Source organism: Acomys russatus, chromosome 15 (assembly GCF_903995435.1).
Source record: "Acomys russatus chromosome 15, mAcoRus1.1, whole genome shotgun sequence".
In the NCBI taxonomy this organism is placed as follows: Eukaryota; Metazoa; Chordata; class Mammalia; order Rodentia; family Muridae; genus Acomys; species Acomys russatus.
The window spans coordinates 21005055-21024628 of NC_067151.1; positions in this window are offsets into that span (position 1 = coordinate 21005055).

The window sequence follows — 19574 nt, forward strand, 5'->3', positions numbered from 1 at the left end:
ATGTTGATGATGACACCTGTAACTCCATTCCCAGGGACATAAGGCTTTTTTTCAGACCTCCATAGGCACAAGGCACACACATGGTATACTTAACATGCACACAAGGCAAAAACTCATATGTGTAAAATAAAAAACCTTTTTCTTCTTTCTTTCTTTTTTTCTTTCTTTCTTTCTTTCTTTCTTTCTTTCTTTCTTTCTTTCTTTTCTTCCTTTTGTTTGGATTTGTCTTTTGAGACAGGGTTTCTCTGTGTAGCTTTGCCTGTCCTGGACTCACTTAGTAGACCATGCTGGCCTCAAACTCACAGTAATCCACCTGTCTCTGTCTCTCTGAGTGCTAGGATTACAGGCATGTGCCACTATGTCCAGCTTTACTTGATTTTTTTTGTTTTTAAAATGTATTTTATTAATTTTTTCATATTACATCTTAATTGTTATCCTATACCTTGTATCTTCCCACTCTTCCCTCCATCCCACTTTCCCTTTACTCTCTTCCTCTATGACTGTGACTGAGGGGGACTTCCTCCCCCTGTATATGCTCATAGGGTGCCATGTCTCTTCTTGGTAGCCTGCTATCTTTCCTCTGAGTGCCACCAAGCCTCCCCATCCAAGAGACATGATCAAATATGGGGCACCAGAGTTCGTGTGTAAGTGAGTCCCCACTCTCCACTCAACTGTGCAGAATGTCCTGTCCATTGGCTAGATCTGGGTAGGGGTTCGAAGTTTACTGCTTGTATTGTCCTTGGCTGGTGCCATAGTTTGAGCAGGACCCCTGGGCCCAGATCCACCCTTCATAATGTTCTACTTGTAGGTTTCTAGGACACTCTGGATCCTTCTATTTCCCCATTCTCCCTTGATTCTCTCACCTAGAGTCCCAATAGGAAGTCTTCCCCTCTGTCCCATTTTCCTGGTAAGTGAAGACTTTCATGGTACATGCCCCTAGGGCTAGTGTCCAGATATAAGTGAGTATATACCATTTGAATCTTTCTGTGTCTGGGTTAAGACATTCATTATGATCATTTCTAGTTCAATCCATTTGTCCACACATTTTGGGAATCCCCTTTTTTAATAGCTGAGTAGTATTCCATAGTGTAAATGTACCACAGTTTCCTTATCAATTCTTCTATTGAGGGACATTAAGGCTGTTCCCAGGTTGTGGCTATTATGAATAAGGCTGATATGAACATGGTTGAGCAAATGTTCTTGTTGTGTGCAATTAGACCCATATTTGTCACCATGCACAAAACTCAAGTCCAAGTGGATCAAAGATCTCAACATAAAACCAGAGACACTAAACTGGTTAGAAGAAAAAGTGAAGAAGAGCCTGGAACACATTGGCACAAGAGACAACTTCCTGAACAGAACACCAACAGCCCAGGCCTTAATGTCAACAATTAATAAATGGGACCTCATGAGGCTAAGAAGCTTCTGTAAGGCAGGAGACACTGCCAACAGAACAAAGTGACAGCCTACAGACTGGGAAAAGATCTTCACCAACCATACATCTGACAAAGATCTAATATCCAAAATATATAAAGAACACAAGAAATTAAACACCACCAAACCAAATAACCCAATTGAGAAATGGGACTTGGAACTAAACAGAGAATTCTTAACAGAGGAATATCGAATGTCTGAGAAACACTTAAAGAAATGCTCAAACTCCTTAATCATCTGGGAAATGCAAATCAAACCAACTCTGAGATTCCATCTTACACCCATCAGAATGGCTAAGATCAAAAACTCAACTGACACCACATGCTGGCGAGGATGTGGGGAGAGAGGGACACTCCTTCATTGCTGGTGGGAATGCAAACTAGTACAGCCATTTTGGAAATCTATCTGGCGCTATCTCAGAAAACTGGGAATAGGGCTTCCTCAAGACCCAGCTATTTCACTCCTTGGAATATACCCAGAAGATGCGTCAGCACACAGTAAGAACATTTTGTCCATTGGCTAGATCTGGGAAGGGGTTTAAAGTTTACCTCCTGTATTGTCCTTGGCTGGTGCCTTAGTTTGAGCGGGACCCCTGGGCCCAAATCTGCCTATCATATTGTTCTACTTGTAGATTTCTAGGACCCTCTCTATCCTTTTATTTTGCTATTCTCCCATGCGTCTCTCATTTAGAGTCCCAATAGGATGCCTTTCCCTCTGTCCCAGTTTCCTGTAAGTGAAGGCTTTTGTGGGACATGCCCCTTGGGCTAGTATGCAGATATAAGTGAGTATATACCATTTGATTCTTTCAACCATGTTCATAGCAGCCTTTAATTGATTTTTAATGTTTAAAAATTACAGTTTTAAATGGTCCCACAGAGCAGCCTGTTTACTGCTCCAGATCCTCTCAGACATCCCACATCTGGATATTGGATCCTGGTATTCCTGTTTTACAGATCACCAGTCTCTCCTAATTCCTAAATGGTAGAGCCTAGTATTGAAATGGAAGTCTCTGAATGAATTGCTCAGCAGTCAATGCCACCCTGTTTCATCTGTAGGAAGATTGAATGTTGCACTCTTTTGAGAAAGAAGAATGTGGAGCAAGGGAAAACACTTCTCTATTGCTGATGGGAGTATTGGAAATCAATCTGGTGCTTTCTCCTAAAACTGGGAATAGTTCTACCTCAACACCCAGCTGTACTACTCTTGAGCATACACCAGAAAGATGTTCCACCATACAACAAGGACACCTGCTTAACTATGTTCATAGCAGCTTTATTCCTAATAGCCAGAAACTGGAACTTTTAAATTTTTTAATTGTGCTGATTTTTCTGAGGCCCCCTCTGTGTGAATTCCCCTCAGCTTCACATGGGAAGCATGGAATATTTGTTCCAGCACTAGTCATTTACAGTAGAAGCTTAATCTCAAATTCAATCTACATAGCTTTACATAATTAATCTAATACCATAATATATCTATATGATTATGAAATTGTACAATTCAGTGTTAATTATATAGATAGAATTAATTCTAATGTTCTTTTTTGTGACTCCTTTATAATAGTCAATAACTTTTTTTTTAATCTTTTTTTTTCTTTTTTTTTATTAATTTATTCTTGTTACATCTCAATGTTTATCCCATCCCTTGTATCCTCCCATTCCTCCCCCCCCATTTTCCCATTATTCCCCTCCCCTATGACTGTTCCTGAGGGGGATTACATCCCCCTATATATTCTCATAGGGTATCAAGTCTCTTCTTGGCTACTTGCTGTCCTTCCTCTGAGTGCCACCAGGTCTCCCCCTCCAGGGGACATGGTCAAATGTGAGGCACCAGAGTACGTGAGAAAGTCGTATCACACTCTCCACTCAACTGTGGAGAATATTCTGACCATTGGCTAGATCTGGGAAGGGGTTTAAAGTTTACCTCCTGTATTGTCCTTGGCTGGTGCCTTAGTTTGAGCGGGACCCCTGGGCCCAAATCTGCCTATCATATTGTTCTACTTGTAGATTTCTAGGACCCTCTGGATCCTTTTATTTTGCTGTTCTCCCATGCGTCTCTCATTTAGAGTCCCAATAGGATGCCTTCCCCTCTGTCCCAGTTTCCTGGTAAGTGAAGGCTTTTGTGGGACATGACCCTTGGGTTAGTATGCAGATATAAGTGAGTATATACCATTTAATTCTTTCTGCTTCTGGGTTAACTCACTCATTATGATCATTTCCTAGCTCAATCATTTATCCACAAATTTCGGGAATTCCTTGTTTTTAATAGCTGAGTAGTATTCCATAGTGTATATGTACCACAGTTCTTTATCCACTCTCTTCTACTGAGGGACACTTAGGCTGTTTCCATGTTCTGGCTATTATGAATAAGGCTGCTATGAACATGGTTTGAGCAAAGTTTCTTGTTGTGTGATGGAGCATCTTCTGGGTATATTCCAAGGAGTGGAATAGCTGGGTCTTGAGGAAGCCCTATTCCCATTTTTCTGAGATAGCACCAGATAGATTTCCAAAGTGGCTGTACTAGTTTGCATTCCCACCAGCAATGAAGGAGTGTTCCTCTCTCCCCACATCCTCGCCAGCATGTGGTGTCGCTTGAATTTTTGATCTTAGCCATTCTGATGGGTTGTAAGATGGAATCTCAGAGTTGTTTTGATTTGCATTTCCCTGATGACTAAGGAGGTTGAGCATTTCTTTAAGTGTTTCTCAGCCATTTGATTACTCCTCTGTTGAGAATTCTCTGTTTAGTTCCAAGCCCCATTTCTCAATTGGGTTTATTCGGTTTGGTGGTGTTTAATTTCTTGAGTTCTTTATATATTTTGGATATTAGACCTTTGTCAGATGTAGGGTTGGTGAAGATTTTTTCCCAGTCTGTAGGCTGTTGCTTTGTTCTCTTGACAGTGTCTCCTGCCTTACAGAAGCTTCTAGCCTCATGAGGTCCCATTTATTAATGGTTGACATTAAGGCCTGGGCAGTTGGTGTTCTGTTCAGGAAGTTGTCTCCTGTGCCAATATGTTCCAGGCTCTTTCCCACTTTTCTTCTAAGTGGCTTAGTGTCTCTGGTTTTATGTTGAGGTCTTTAATCTACTTGGATTTGAGTTTTGTGCAAGGGTGACAAATATGGGTCCAGTTGCCATTTTTTTACACATAGACCTCCAGTTAGACCAGCACCAGTTTGTTGAAGATGCTATCCTTTTTCCATTGAATGGATTTGGCTTCTTTGTCAAAAATCAAGTGACCATATGTGTGTGGATTCATATCTGGGTCTTCGATTCGATTCCACTGATCAACCAGCCTGTTGCTGTGCCAGTACCATGCTGTTTTAATTACTATTGCTTTATAGTACAGTTTGAGATCAGGTATGGAGATTCCTCCGGAGCACCTTTTATTGTACAAGATTCTTTTAGCTACTTCTGGGTTTTTTGTTTTTCCATATGAAGTTCAGAATTGAACTTTCAATGTCTTTAAAAAATTGTGTAGTTATTTTGATAGGGATTGCATTGAATCTGTAGATTGCTTTTGGTAGGATGGCCATTTTTACTATGTTAATTCTCCCGATCCATGAAGCAAGGAAGATCATGCCATCTTCTCAGGTCATCTTCAATCTCTTTCTTCAGAGTTTTGAAATTTTTTTCATACAAGTCCTTCACTTGCTTAGTTAGGGTAACTCCTAGATATTTTATATTGCTTGTGGCTAATGTGAAGGGTGTGGTTTTCCTAATTTCTTCCTCTGCAAGCTTGTCATTTGTGTATAGGAAGGCTACAGACTTTTTTGAGTTAATTTTGTATCCAGCCAATTTGCTGAAGGTGTTTATCAGCTTTAGGAGTTCTCTGGTGGAGTTTTAAGGGTCACTTATGTATACTATCATATCATCTGCAAAGAGGGATAATTTGACTTCCTCCTTTCCCATTTGGATCCCTTGATCTCCTTTTGTGTCTTATTGCTCTGGCTAGAACTTCGAGTACTATATTGAAGAGATATGGATAGAGTGGGCAGCCTTGCCTTGTTCCCGATTTGAGAGGAATTTCCTTGAGTATCTCACCATTTACTTTGATTTTGGCTATTGGCTTGCTGTATATAGCCTTTATTATGTTGAGGAAAGTGCCTTGTATCCCCGATCTCTCTAAAACTTTAAACATGAATGGGTGTTGAATTTTATCAAATGCTTTCTCTGCATCCAAGGAGATGATCATGTGGTTTTTATTTTCAGTTTGTTTATATGGTGGATTACATTGATGGATTTCCATATATTAAACCATCCCTGCATGCCTGGAATGAAGCCTACTTGGTCATGATGAATGATATCTTTGATGTGCTCCTGTATTCGTTTTGCAAGTATTTTATTTAGTATTTTTGCATCTATGTTCATAAGAGAAATTGGTCTGAAATTCTCTTTCTTTGTTGAGTCTTTGTGAGGTTTAGGTATCAATGAGACTATGGCCTCATAGAATGAATTTGGTAATTTTTCATCCATTTCTATCTTTTGGAGTAGCTTGAAGAGTATCGGTATTAGCTCGCCCTTAAAGGTCTGGTAGAATTCTGCACTGAAACCATCTGGCCCTGGGCTTCTTTTGGTTGGGAGAACATCAATGATTGCTTCTATTTCTGTAGGGGAAATGGGACTATTTAGCTTGTTTATCTGTTCTTCATTCAACTTTGGCAAGTGAAATTGTTCAAGAAAATCGTCCATTTCCCTTAGATTTTCACATTTTGTGGCATATATGCCTTCAAAGTAGGATCTTATGATTCTTCAGTGTCTGTTGTTATGTCTCCCTTTTCATTCTGATTTTGTTGATTTCAATACTGTCTCTCTGCCTTTTAGTTAGTTTGGCTAATGGTCTGTCTATCTTGTTGATTTTCTCAAAGAACCAGCTTTTGGTTTTGTTGATTCTTTGGACTGTTTTCTTAGTTTCTAATTTGTTAATTTCAGCCCTGAGTTTGATTATTTCCAGGCGTCTACTCCTCTTGGGTGTTTCTGCTTCTTTTTTTTCTAGGGCTTCCAGTTGTGTTGTTAAGATGCTTATGTGCGATGTTTCCAATTTCTTTTTAAAGGCACTTAGTGCTATGAATTTTCCTCTTAGCACTGCTTTCAATGTATCCCACAAATTTGGGTATGTTGTTTCTTCATTATCATTGAAATTCAGAAACTCCTTGATTTCTTTCTTTATTTCTTCCCTGACCCAGGTGTCATTTAGCAGAGAGTTGTTTAGTTTCCACATACGTGTAGGCTTTTTGTTATTTCTGTTGTTGTTGAATTGCAGCCTAAGAGCATGGTGATCTGATAGGAATACAAGGCATTATTTCAATCCTCTTGTATCTATTGAGGCTTGCTTTGTGATCAATTTTGGAGAAGGTTCCATGGGGTGCAGAGAAGAAGGTGTATTCTTTCTTGTTTGGGTGAAAGGTTCTATAGATATCTGTTAGATCCATTTGACCCATGGCATTGGTTAATGATGTTATTTCTTGGCTTAGTTTCTGTTTCAATGACTTATCCTTCAGTGAGAGTGGGGTGTTGAAGTCTCCCACTATTATTGTGTGGGATCGATGTGTGGTTTAAGCTTTTTTAGGAGATCTTTTACAAATGTGGGTGCCCTTGTACTGGGAGCATAGATGTTCAGAATTGTGATGTCATCTTGGTTGACTTTACCTTTGATGAGTATGAAGTGTCCTTCCTCATCCCTTTTGATTAATTTTGGTGAAAGTCTATTTTGTTCGATACTAAAATGGCTACACCTGCTTGCTTCTTGTGACCATTTGCTTGGAATATTTTTTCCAACCTCTTACCCTGAGGTAATGCCTTTCATTATGGGTGAGATGTGTTTCTTGGATGCAGAAGAATGTTGGATCTTGTTTATGTACCCATTCAGTTAGTCTGTGTCTTTTTATTGGAGAATTGAGGCCATTGATGTTGAGAGATATTAATGACCAGTGACTGTTAAGAGTCTTAATTTTGATGTTGTTTCCAGTCGAGCGTTTGTGTAGTTGTGTTTTTGCCATGGGATAGTTATCTATTTCCTGGGTAGTTTTGGTTGTAGCTTGACCCTTTGGGATGGAGTTTTCCTTCTAGTACCTTCTGTAAAGCTGGGTTTGTGGATAGGTACTGTTTGAATTTGTTTTTGTCATGGAATATTTTGTTTTCTCCATCAATGGTTATTGATAATTTTGCTGGGTAAAATAGTCTGGCCTGGCATCAGTGTTCTCTTAGGGTTTGCAGGATCTCTGTCCAGGCCCTTCTGGCTTTTATGGTCTCTGCTGAGAAGTCGGGTGTAATTATGATAGGTTTACCATTAAATGTTATTTGGCCCTTTTCCCTTGCAGCTTTTAATATATTTTCTTTGTTTTGCATGTTCTGTGTTTTGATTATTATGTGGCGGGCAGTTTTTCTTTTCTGGTCAATTCTATTTGGTGTCTGTAGGCCTCTTGTATGTTTATAGGCATCTCTTTCTTTAGATTGGGGAAATTTTCTTCTATGATTTTGTTGAGAATAGTTTCTGGGCCCTGGAGTCTGATGTCTTCTCTTTCTTCAATGCCTATTATCCGCAAATTTCTTCTTTTCATGGTGTCCTTAATTTCTTGGATGTTTTGTGTCAGGAGTTTTCCAGATTTGGCATTTTCTTTAATTGTTGATTCAATATCTGTGATTGTATCTTCTAGCCCTGAGATTTGTTCTTCCATCTCTTGGATTCTGTTAGAAAAGCTCACCTCTGTGTTGCTCGCCTTCTTCTCTGAGGTCTCACGTTCTCGTTTTTCTTCTGTCTGTGTGTTTATAATTGAATCCATTTTCATTTTCAGATCTTGAACTGATTTTTTGATTTCTTTCATCTGATTTTTTGTATATTCCTGAGTTTCTTCCATTGCCTCTTTATAGGTCTTCAGAGCTTGAACCGTTTTATTTATTTCTTTCATCTGGTTGTTTGCATTTTCCTGCAATTTTTCCAGTTCCACTCTATGTGCTTCTGTTATGTCTCTCACCTGTTTGTCTGCGTCTTCCTGCATTTGATTACGAATTTTATTTGTTTCCTCCATTATCATCCTCATTACTAAGGATTTGAGGTCATTTTCTTGTATTTCCGTTGTATTTGAGTTCTCTGGGTTGTTTTCTTTGGGATAGCTGGAAACTGGAGACGCCATGTTGTTTTGGGGTTTTTTGCGTATGCTTTTTTGTTGTCCTTTAGACATCTTGCCGTCTTTGTTTTTGTTGGGTAGCTTCCAGAGTTGAATGGAGGGTGTCTGAGGATAGATTCACTTGTTTCTCACGATTTCCCTAGGCTGCGAGCTCAAAGCTTCACTGGTGTGGATGTTAGGAGGTTAGCCCTGTTGTTCTGGTCTCTCACAGCCAGTGATCCTCAGTCCCCCTCTGCTGTGGATCCTGCAATTGTTCTGGGTCTCTGAATGAGTGTTGGGTCAGGCCAAGGTATCCACAGCCTTCTGTGTTCCCTGCCAAGTCCAGCCAGGAGCACTGGGACCGAACCACGGGCAGAACTCAGCTAGATTCTCATGGCCTGAACCGTCTGCCAAGATCAGCTAGGGATTTTGGGCCCAAAATGCACACAGGGTCCAGCCAGAATTTTTGGGCTGGGACTATGCACCAAGCTCCGCTAGGCCCTTTTGGCCCAAAGTGCGTGCTGTGGTCAGTTATTGACTCAGGGCCTGAACTGACCACCAATCTCAGCCAGGAATTCTGGATTCAAACTGTACACTGTGTCCAACCAGAGTCTTAGAGCTGGTGGAACCGAGAGCTCTGTCCAGCCTGCGCCACAGCAGGAGAACTGCGGCTGCTCTGAGTTAGCGCCAGTGGTGGAACAAGTGCTCTGCCCAGACTGTGTCACCGCAGGGGAGCTGCCGCTGAGCTGAGGTGGTGCCTAGTGTGTAGCTGGGAGCTCAACTAAGCCTGCGCCACAGCAGGGGAGCTGTGGCCACGCTGAGTTAGTGCCTCAGGCAGAATTGCTTGCTGGGCCGGGCCAGTACCCGGGACTTGGAGCCGAACTGTCCGCCGAGTCCAGTCTGGGTCCAAAGGCTCCACGCGACCCAAATCCTGCCCCGAGTCCCCTCTCCCGCAGCAATTCCCACCAGCCACCACACCAATCGCCTCCACTGGACGGCTATGAGCTGCAAACCTCAGCCGCCGCTGCTGGTGCCGCTGGTGCTGCTGCCTCTTGCCACTGCCGCTCCGATCAGAAAAAACCACGCTCCTCCCGTGTGCAGGGGCACGCAGGTCCTCCGCACCCTGGTCCCTCCAAACCGTGGAGCACTCCCGCTGCCGTGATGTTCAGACCTCGGTGTTCCTGGCTCAGAAATCTGTGCAATTCCCTGAATTGTTCACTGGAGCCTCCAAACGCGGTCCACACTGCTCACAGCCATCTTGGATCTCCTAATAGTCAATAACTTTACTGGAATAAGCTTTAAATTACCAGTTTTATAAATTTTAATTGATTTTGATCGTATTTTTAATTTTTTGATACTATGTTTTATTTGTGGGTGTGTGTACATGCATGCTCTCTCTCTCTCTCTCTCTCTCTCTCTCTCTCTCTCTCTCTCTCTCTCTCACTCAGTGTGTGTGTGTGTGTGTGTGTGTGTGTGTGTGTGTGTGTGTGTATGTTTATGATGTGTCTCAAAGTCTGTGCGAAAATTAGTATACTTCTGGCAGGAGTGAGTTCTCTTACTCTGTACCATGTGCGACTCAGAAATTGTATGCAGGTTGTCAGGAATGGAGACATGGGCTTTTGTCCACTGAGCCTTCCCAATGCCTCTGCTGGAAAGAGTTTTAAATGGAAAAAATTTTCATTTATGTCCAAAGACCACTGGATATGAGATTTTAAAAAAACTGAGGAAAACTGCCATGCCTCTCTTCCATTGTGATGGAGTGCATACCATGTGGTACTGAGGGAGTGGCTCACCATCAATACTATGCTCCTCAGCCTACTGTCTCCTTATTTGGTAGGCATTAATGGGTTATTTCCACTCCTCTCTAGATTTGTATTTTCTTTTAATTGAGAGTCATTGTCTTCCTTTGAAAATAATGTCCTCCCCAAAGTCCTGGTGTAAAAGTTTCCCATGAGAACTCCCTGTTCACACACGACAGTTGTACTTGTGCAATGGTGTTTCTTCTCCATTTTATACTAGAGGATTCTGATGTCTAAAAGTCAGTTTTTGCATAACTAGGTTATTGGTTTGTAATAATTGTTAATGACAAATTTGTTAGTCAAAATTGAAGGGCAACATTGTACACATTAAGAGTCAATGTATGCTTATGGCTTTAAGGAACATTAAAGTTTTCTCTCTAACATCTCTACGATCTTGCTTAGAAGCTTGAACGGGGCTAGAGAAGAAAATGATACAGGTTTGGCAAATTGCTACATGCAGTTTCATAAGCAATGAAGAAAAAAACATAGGAATTTTCACCCATCTTTGGGCAGATGGTGAATGCAACAGCAGAGATTTCAAATATAGATGTAGCACATACATACTGCAAACAGCTGTAATAGCTGAAACACATTGCAGAAGACTTAGTCATTCTGGATTTCCCCCCACTACAAGCTAGCATTCAAAAATAGATGGTCTTCTACAATTGCTATAGAATTATCTGGAACAGGCAAGCGAATTACGATATAGCAACTCTGCTGTGTGCTGAGGAGGCCGCATTTTCAGTTCTCCCCCATAACTGGTTGATTATCCGAACTCTTATTTGTGATTTGGTGTGTGTAACTCACAGCCATAAGTGACTTCTTGTTTTGCTTGTTAGTTTTGTTTTTCTAAGTGAGTTATCTAAAGCAATTGTTTGGAGTTTTTCCATACCAAGTAGAAATGTAATTTTTTAAAAATCTGAGAATTAAAATTTTCTTTGAAATATTTCTTTATATAATATATTTTGATCAGGGTTTTCCTCTTCCTCCAAATCTTCCTAAATCCTCCCACCTCCCTACCCACACAACTTTATTTTTTTCTTTCAAAAAATGCATACAAAATAAAAATTGATTTAATTGCCAAATAGGATACATCTGATAGTTTTTCAGTAAAGTAGAGGCATAAATGCATACTACTTTAGAATTTCTGGGAACAAAAAAGGTGAACAAAAATATCTAACAAAGTTCTTAGACCTCAGGTGTCAAGCCTTTTGGAGTTTTACCAGCAATTATGAGGTCACTTGATGTTACTCTGGTTCAGAGTATGTATGGTTCCCCATGGCTTAGTCATAACTGACATGAATGTACCAGTGTGGCCTTCACCAGTGCTTCCTCGGCTAATGGGGACTACTTTTACATTGCTCATTTTAGAAGCAATTAAAGGAGGTGACAACGTCAAATAAACTTGGTGAACTCTCACATGATTCAATGCTCACTCTTAAGTGGAGGACATGAGTCTCAGTCACTCTCCACTTCCAGTTTGCCGACATTTGAGCCTTTCATACTAGAATCATCAGAGCTCCCTTTTCTTCTTGATGCAAACGACCTCTTTTCTGCCCATGTTCTTTTGCCCACTGGATATTTCTCCTTGGAACCCATACACTGCAGGCACAAAATCTTCTCACCCTCCCCATAAGCGCCAAGACTCCAGGAAAACTTAAAGAACCCTTTCACACCAAGCATTTGAAGATGCATTTGAGGGTGGCTGTAACTGGGCACCCACACAGTCGTTAAGTTCAGCGGATTGCTTAATTTTCACATTGCTGTGACCTAACCTGTGATAAGAAACAGTTTGCGGCAGTGGGGGCTTATTTTCTCACATCATCGAAGAAAGGATGCATTCAGTCATATTGGGGAATGTGATGTGTAGAAGTACATTGCACCCACACTCATGAAGACAGTGATGGATGCTGGTGCTCAGGTCTTTTTTCCTTTTTGTTCTATCTTGAGTTCCAAATTATGATATGATGCTACCAACACTAAAGGTTGGTCCTTGCACCTCAGTTAAACCTTTATGGAAACATCTTCATAGACACACTCAGAGATGTGTGTCCATGGTGATTCTAAATATCATCAAATTTACAGTGAGGATTAACTGTCACAGATAGATTCTGGGAGTAATAAATTTCGCTTCTTGGAGCTCATATCCACATATCCTCATCATTGTGAGTTGATTGTTATTTATGTAACACAAATTTATTAAATATATTATCATATACCTAAAGATGACTGGGTGATAAAACCATTAAATAAATCAGTATTTTAGATGTAGAGTCATTTCACTCTCAATATATGCTTATTGATAAAAACTGCTATAAAAATTTAATGCAAAAATTAGGGTAGAACTCAAATACTAGTACAGTCTCAAAAGTAACAGACTTGATGAAATATAAAATTCTATTATAATTTCAGAAGGTTTATTATAAATATATATATAGTGATATTATAGTAAACAACTGACAATTACAATCTATTTTTACAATATATATGAAGTTTGTTTGGTGTTAGGAAATGTGAGGGAATGTTTCCTATAGGATATCTTGTGTAAGTAGGAGAAAGACATCATTGTTTAAGGTAGGAATTGGGTTATCAGTATGACCACAGGTAGGTTCTCTTGTTGCCAGGAAATGTGAGGGGACTTGGGAGTATTGTGTATTATTACTTAGGGATTTCTAGTGAAACAGAACTTAGAGAATATATACATGCATACATACATACATACATACATACATACATACATATATACATACATACACACATGTGTGTATATAAATTTATACACATATGACAATTTATAATACACATAATATGCATATGTAGGTATGTATGGTGATTTATTAAAATAGTTTACAGGCTGTTGTGCAACTAGACTAACAATGGGCTGTTTACCAACAGAAAGACCAATAATTCAGTCCATGAAACTGGATGTCTCAGCTGGTCTTCAGTTGGAATCCTGACAAAGCCTCTAATGCCAGTGAAGGCATGAACTTGCTACAAAGACTGAGAACAAGCAGGCAAAGCAGGAAGTGTGGCCTAGATTGAAGGTGGATCTTCCCACAATGATCTGGATTTGAGGTGGGTCTTCCTATTTCTAATCACTTAATTACGAAAAATAATCTCCCACAGATATACACAGTCACTTGAGTTTTAGTTAATTCCAGATGGAGTAAAGTTCACAGCCAAGAATAACCATCACAGGCAGATTTTTGTGGCCTGTACACTGCCCCCCAAGCCGACATTCTGTGTTTTCCCTCAGAACTGCCGTGCATCTCCTGCTTTGGTCCTTCCTTCAACCTGGCAGCTGAACTCCCGATCCTAGATCCCCCTCAGCATAGTCCACTCACAGCAGACATGCTCTCACTCTTTTTTTTTTTAAAAAGAAATAAATTTAAATTTATTTATTTATGTATTTTTTCCTTAATGAATGAGTGCTTTGTCTGCATATACACCTGCATACCAGAAGAGGGCAATAGATTCCTTATAGATGGTGGTGAGCTATCATGTGTGCTGGGAATTGTACTGAGGACCTCTGGAAGAGCCTCCAGTTCTCTTAACTGCTGAGTTATCTCAACAACCTCCCCCTTTTGGCCAAATCTTTTATGATTTTAACTTTTCCTCAGTACTTTTCTAAATTTTATCATATTTATTTATTATGTACTTTAAATTTAAAAAAAATGTAAAAATAATACAAATATTGAAGATATGGTATTTTAATGAGGTAACTGTCATATTTTGAAACCCTGTTATAATGTTTAAAACAAGTTAAACATGTTCATATACCCAAGCATTTATTGTTTCCTTATTCTATTAAAATTACATAGTATGCAATAATTACCTATAGTCACAACACTGTTTAGTAGCCTATTAAATACTCTTAATATAAAAAGCTAACTACACAAACTCCCATGAGAACTATAACATCTCATAGAGAGCTCTCTATGAGTAGGGAAATAGATTGTGAACATGGTAGGGTGTAAGGATTGCTTTTGTGGTTTTCTGTAGTCACTATGTTCAACTGGATAGTGTTTTTTCCTTCAAGATACTTGTAGCAGAAAGTTGAGATGGAAAGGAAGCACAGTAAGAAAAGGAAGGAGTTAAGAGGTCTTCTCTTCTCATTTATCTTCAGTATATTAACAAATTCAACTCTCACACAGAGTCACTAAAACAGAAAGAAAAACAAGCACCGTTTTCTGAGGCATAAGGTTCCCTGAGGCTTAGGGAATCTGTTTCTGTTGGATGTTCATGCATCATTGCAGAAATTGGACAAAAAATTTTGTGTGATCACTCATTTAAAACTTTTTCTCTATATAGATGATAAGATGATAAAATCCATTTCTGTATTGATGGGAGGCGAGAATGTCAATTACAGTGGAAAATTCTGTAGGGAGCTGTGTCTTCTAGCACATCAACCATCCCCAGCAAACTCAAGAAGAACAGAGGAAACCAAGCAAAGCTTTGGACTCACATCTGACAATGAATCCTCAGTTTTGTTCACATTTAAAACACTTACGGAGTATGGTTTACCCCGTAGGCATGGCTACAAGCACTGCTAGAAATGTCTGAGCCAAAAGAGAGTAAGGACTTTATATAATTTCTATTGTTTCCATCAAAATTTAGCACAGGAGATGCTCAGTGAATAAAGATAAAGGAGACTTCGGAGACATGTGGAAACTATATAAAATGAAAATATCAAATGCATTTTATCTGTTGATCACAGGAATATTAATATCTATCACTGAATAAAATAATATCCGTTAGTCATATTTGTTATGTTAAAACACACACAAACACACATAATTTGAGATTATAACTTGATTACATTTCTTCATTCCTGCTTATTGTTGTTGGTTGTGACATGTCACTGATAGGTTCCTAATTGAGTATGTGGTCTCCAGATGATGGTGCTGGGACTCGCTGAAAGAAATGGGCTGCTAAGGTTGTCCTTTGTGATTTCACACCATCTCTTTATGTTCTCTGCTTCCTGACCACAGATAAACTGTGGCCAGTTGCCTCATGCCTCTGCTGTCATGACGACCTTCCCTTCCCACTTTAAGCTCAGATCAAATCCTTCTTCCCAAAAGTTAATTTTTTTCACGAAATTGATTACAACAGCAAAAGAGGTGACACAGAAGTGAACTCAACACCAGGAATATGTCAATTATTTCTTCCTCTTTGACAAATGGATTATATGTGTCACTCATGACTAAGATAGAAAGATGTTTACATTTGCAGTAAGCCAGGGTGTAGATGAGATGTAAACATGGCCTTTGCATCTCATAAAAAGTATAATATTTTCATTCCTTCTTAAAGGACCAATATTTGTGACTGTGAGAAACATGGCAGATGCTTCAATCCTCAGGTGGAGGACCTGCTCATGTCTGATGCTGTCTACCAAAATTACTAGGTGGGATAACAAAAAGATTAGCATAGCTAAAATGGATATAAATAATTCTAGTTAAGAAAAGGGATTTGTATTCACCTAAGCCACTGTGACAGACTATACTAATCAAATTTCTTGGATGATTCCTGCAGTTTTCACATCTTCGAATTTTGTATAGTCAAATCTGTATAACGAGAAAATGTGTTTGGACAGGATCAAATGGCCTATCCTGCCCTTCCCAAAGGATGGTAATTAAGTAGGCAACTTTCTCGGTGCATTGTGGCATAAAGGCAACCCAGAATTAATCTGGAATTCCTTGTTCTCTGCTTCTTCCATGGAAGGTGTGAAAGAACAGCTTTCAAATAGGAACACAGGAAACAGGAAAGAGAATAGAGGAAGCAGGCAGAGAAAAGAGTTCTAAATGCCTTCTAAGGTTTTCATGACAGCAATGTCTCCATTGATTTGATGATTATGTCACATCAGAAGGAGCAGTTTCTTGTTCAGTTTAATTTTCCCACTGACTGACTATCAATATGACACACCTACAGTTAGAAACATTCCTGATGTTTTTGTTAAATCTATATTTTGAAGCACTGTTTCTCCTATGTAGGTCCTTCCTATAAAATGTCTGGGATAAAAGCTTGTGTCCCATACATGTCTGTTTTATAGTGTCCATGATGAAATTATGTAATTCTCCAGAATACTGAATTCTTGATTTCCTTAGCATAACTCATTTGTTGGACTTTTGTGTTTTTCCCCTTTAACCTAAGAATGGTTGCTATAATAGAAATTGTCTTCACAATGTCTCATGAATTATCTGTAATCATCTTTCTCTATGCATAGTGAACTCAGGATATTTCTCAGTCACTCAAATGAGTACTATTGTACTCACACTTTTATAAGTTATCAGCTTGATTGGGTTAAGAGATGTTTATAGGGACCAGTACAGCCTACTCCTGGCTGTGACTGAGAGGTCATTTCCAGGGACAGTTAGATCATGAGAGGTCTGACTTAATGAACCATATAATGATGCATTCAATACCTGATGGCATTATTAGGAAGTTTGAGTAGAGATGACATTATAAAAAGCAGTAAAGCATGGTGGGGGGGCCTCATTTTGACCTAATCTCTTTCTGCAGCCCCTCCCCATTTTCTGCTCTTTCTGATGTTAGCTGCTCTTCCGTGCCTCCCTGCCATAATGGACTGATATATCTGAAATTGTGAGCCCAAGTAAACCCTCTTTCGTCACAATACATATTTTGATCATGTAACACAAAAGCAAATAATGCCTAATTTGTAATCTTTCTGATTTTTAATGTAACTCTTCTTAATATGCTCTAACTATGCATGTATGCCACATGAGAATTGTTTACACCAATGGTTTTAATACTTGTCATTTTTCTTTCTGTTCTCTGCTGTTGATAGTATATTTGAGGTGATCACACCTGTTATTAGAACAGGGAAAGAGGTGATTGTCCACATCTTGCATTAATTTATACTCTAAGACTCTAATAATACATATTTAATTCTATTTACAAAACCTTGTACCTACTGTGTAGAAGACGTTGCTTAAATGATAGGTTGCTTATAAGTGATGTTACCAAGATGGATAGAATTTATGGATGAGGAAGATGGCTGAGCAGTTAAGAACATTAGCTGCTTTTGTAGCTATCCAGTGTTCCCAGGATCCACATGTTGGCTCACAATTGTCTGTAACTCCATTTCCAAGGGATCCTATACCCCTTCCTCTGCTGTCACTGAAAACATATAATGTACCTACAGGCATGCAAACAAAACATTCTAACATATTAAAAAAAAAAACAAGAAAATAAGTAAATGCTGTTTAGAAAAGAATGTGATTTTGTAACAGAAGTTACATAAGAAGCTAAATGGATTTTTAAATTTTCTTTTTACATGTATTCAAACAATCTGGTTGGCTCCAAAATATTTTCCTTCCAAAAAAGCATTAATCTTCTCATCAATACTTATACTTTTTTTATTTCTGTTTTATTTTATTTTATTTTTTTATTTTTATTATTTTTTTATTAATTTATTCTTGTTACATCTCAATGGTTATCCCATCCCTTGTATCCTCCCATTCCTCCCTCCCCCAATTTCCCCTTATTCCCCTCCCCTATGACTGTTCCTGAGGGGGATCACCTCCCCCTATATATTCTCATAGGGTATCAAGTCTCTTCTTGGCTACCTGCTGTCCTTCCTCTGAGTGCCACCAGGTCTCCCCCTCCAGGGGACATGGTCAAATGTGAGGCACCAGAGTACGTGAGAAAGTCATATCACACTCTCCACTCAACTGTGGAGACTTATACTTTTATATATTACATATACTATGTATTACAAGCATATATATATAGTTATATATATATATATATATATGCCCCCATTCCAAGCCTCAAGTTAGTAAAACTGACCATTTCAATAACTTACAATAAGTTCAGCCATTGCCACTAAATATTTTTCAGATGCTTTATAAAACAAGCAAAAATGAATGAAAGAAAACATGGAAATGTAAGCTAACACATTAAAATGTGTGATTTATATTAAGAAGTTACCAGAAAGACTGAACTTGATATTCAGGAAACATTCAATGTTTTCATCCCAGAAGTAATTTACTCATTTTAAATATGAGAGGATATTTTAAATTGCAACCAGGCCTGAACATGTTTCGCTCTTTTTAAAAAATTCATCACCATGCCCTGTAGCTAGAAGATGGTAGATGGGAATATGGAAAGAGTAATTTCCGTGATGTGTTTTCTGAAGTTGAGGTTGAATTGAGGCGACTTAATATATGCACTTAATGTGGGGTTTTCTATACACATCCCAAATTTCCGTTCATTTTACCACTGTTAAGTAAAATTGTAAGGGTAGAGAGTTATTATTAAAAAAATAAACTAAGACATCTAGTTATGCTTTCTAAATATTCAACTATTATATATTCCATCTAATGAGTATTTTATGGAAATGCTGGTTTTAGATTAAATATTTCAGAGTAAAAGTATGTTAAATTCTTGGCTAGGAGAGAATGGACAACTAGGAAACATATCACAATAATAAAATTTAAAACAGAAAATTCCCGAACGAATGATCATTGTTTGTAAATTCATTGCATTGTATTGACCAACCAGGAAGTCCAATGAAATCAATGATACCTCTCTGTAAAGAATAAGTTTTAAGTCTGGACCCAGGATGGAACACTGCCTTCTTTCTGTGAAAGGGAGAAAATGTAGCTAGCATTTTGTTAGGAGATGATGGTTGTTACTGCAGGGTATTCTACATAGACTTGGAAGGACACAGGTCACACAGATTTACAGAAAAGCCACCATAGGTCACAGTAGCAGCTATTTTTGAGAGAAGAAAGAAACCAGTTTCCTTGAAGATACCATTGAAAAAGCCCAGAATCTGAAGTGAGATATAAGCAATTATGCCTTAAAAGGGGAATCTTTAAAGCAATATGTTCTCTAATACAAGAAAATGACACACTAACATAGATCAAGACAGAGAGAAAAATTTGAACAAAGACTTGGTATAAGTTGAAGAATCAAGACTCACTCAAACCAAGGCCATTCTTCAGTTGAATAAGGAGTTTTTTCAGGTCTCTATGAATAGAAGTAGTAATTTTACAGTGCCATATTTTTTCACATTTAGTTTTATATAACTACTCAAAGAGCAATTATTTTAAACACTTTTCATTTCATAAAAGGGTTTTGGTTATTTTCAAAACTTTATAAATCCTCTGATCCAGTAGCTACCTTGAAAGGATAGAGCTGTAGGACAGACGTAGATCACTTGTCTGATATATCCAGGGCCTGGATTTGATGCTCAGAGTCTTCAACAGTTAGTTAGCCA